Source organism: Monodelphis domestica, chromosome 1, assembly GCF_027887165.1.
Source record: "Monodelphis domestica isolate mMonDom1 chromosome 1, mMonDom1.pri, whole genome shotgun sequence".
NCBI classification, from domain to species: domain Eukaryota; kingdom Metazoa; phylum Chordata; class Mammalia; order Didelphimorphia; family Didelphidae; genus Monodelphis; species Monodelphis domestica.
This window is the reverse complement of record NC_077227.1, coordinates 213,325,820-213,328,103: the sequence shown is the minus strand read 5'-3', so window position 1 is coordinate 213,328,103 and position 2,284 is coordinate 213,325,820. Positions and strand designations below refer to the sequence as shown.

At 38.2% G+C, this 2,284-nt stretch overlaps 1 protein-coding gene across 3 annotated transcripts in view; it reads left to right on the top strand.

Moving 5' to 3' along the window:
* NUBPL (NUBP iron-sulfur cluster assembly factor, mitochondrial) overlaps positions 1-2,284 on the top strand; it is a 365,055-nt gene that overhangs the window by 17,723 nt on the left and 345,048 nt on the right. The window lies entirely within an intron of this gene.

Below are 2,284 nucleotides of genomic sequence, written 5' to 3'. Positions count from 1 at the left end.
ACTTACCTTACTTGCCATAGTAACTAGTGCCAGAGGGGCCAATCATTCTGACATCAGGGCCTGTCCTTTATTCATACTGTTTTGAAGGTTCTTTAACCTTTTCTCTTCCCTAGAGTCTGAACATATGGCAAGTGTCTGTTTTCATACTCAGAGACAGAAAAGGCACTTATATTATCTACAGAAAAGCTTATATTTGGAGATGATTTTTTCTTCATTTTTTGCTTCAAGATTATTTCATTATTGTCATAATCACATAATGAAAGTTAAGTATTTTTCTTTCCAGATTTTGTTTCTGCAAAAGGGAAATGGGCAGTTCCATTAACATAAGATATTTTTGGGTCATTTTAGGTGCTATAACTATTTTAGGAAATACTAGGAATTTTTCTCAAGATGTTGGTGTTTCTTTTTTTTTTATTTGAATAAGTTTATTTAGTCAATTTAGAACATTATTCCTTGGTTACAATAATCACATTATTTCCCTCCCTCCTCTCCACCCACCCTTCCCATAGCCAACATGCAATTTCATTGGATTATTACTTGTGTTCTTGATCAGAACCTATTTCCATGTTGTTTACACTAGGATGTTCATTTTGAGTCTACATCCCCAACCATATCCCTTTGACCCATGTATTCAAGCAGTTGTTTTTCTTCGGTGTTTTTACTCCCACTGTGTTTCCTCTGGATGTGGATAGTGGTTTTTCTCGTAGATTCCTCCTAGTTATTCAGGGTCATTGCATTGCCACTAATGGAGAAGTCCGTTACATTTGATTGTACCACAGTGTATCAGGCTCCAAGGCAGAAGAGTGGTAAGGGATATACAATGTGAGTTTATTGACTTGCCCAGGGTTACACAGCTGGGAAGTGTCTGAGGCCAGATTTGAACCTAGGACCTCCCGTCTAGGCCTGGTTCTCAATCCACTGAGCTACCCAGCTGCCCCCTAGTGTTTCTTACATTGAAAATTTCTGGTAAATGCAAACAGGGGAAATCTTTATATAAAGCATATTCTACATGAGGTTGTCTTGACCAACATTATTTCAGGCAATAGCTTTTTATCAAATGCTTACTACCAGGCACTATGAAATATTGGAGACAGAAAGATAAAAATGAAATAGTGCTTGTCCTCAAGGAACTTACATTTTATAGAGGAAGATAATATATACATATGAAATTAATATACAAGTTAATTTTGTTGGCACAAAGCACTAGCAGCTGGGTAGCTGGAGGAAATCAAGAAGGACTCCATCTAGAAGGTGACTCTTGATCTTTGGAAGGATAGTAGGCATTATTCAAAAAGGCAGAGATTGGGAGGAAGTATATCCTTAGTAGAGGGGGCAGCTGGCACAGGGTTGTGAAATGGTAGCATTCTGTATGAAGGATAGCAAGAAAACCAATTTGGTTAAGACAGTGAGTGTATTAAGGAAAACAGAAAGCTGGAAATGTAGATTGGAAATATGTTGTGAAGGGCTTTAAATGCCCAATAGAGGAGTTTATGTTTGATTCTAGAGATAACATAATTGGGAAGGGACAGAGGAAGTTGTCTGTCCCAATGCCTTCTTTTTACAAATGCAGAAAGAGGGAGCCACTGGAATGTGAGTGGGAGACTGACATCAGAAAAATCAGAGAACTTTTTGAAGGATGGACTGTGGAGGGGAGAGACTTGAGGCAGAAAGACCACTCATGAAGCTATTGAAATAGTCTAGGTGAGAAGCAAACTATGAGGTGGCTATGCTAATGGAGAGAAAAGGACTGATGAGAGAGATGTGGAAGGAAAAAAAGATTTAGCAGCTTATTGGATATGTGGGGTTGTTGCGAGTGAGGACAGAGGGTAACAGTAAGGTTTCAAACCTGCAAGATCAGAAGATTGGAAGAACAGTAAGATGGATTTGAGAGGGTCAGACTATGAACTTTTTTTTTTTTAAGCATTTTGAGTTTGAGATATTTATGGAACATTCAGTTCAAAATGTCTAATAGGAAATTGGTTGTTTGCTATTGGATCTCAAGAGAAAGACTGAGCTGGAAGTACAGATCTGTAAGTTGTCAACAAGCAGACTCATGCAAACTAAGGGGATCACCAGAAGAGTACAAGGAGAGAAGAGAAGATGGTCCAGGACAGAGCCTTGAGATAAAACTAGAATTGGGAATATGTTTTGGATAATGATCTTAGGGTTGGTAGCCTGAATACAGAAGGAGAATCAAGGGAGAAATCCAGAGAGAAGAGTATCCTAACACCATTAATGCTTGACATTATAACCCATTTCTGCTATAAAGTCATAAAATCCTTTT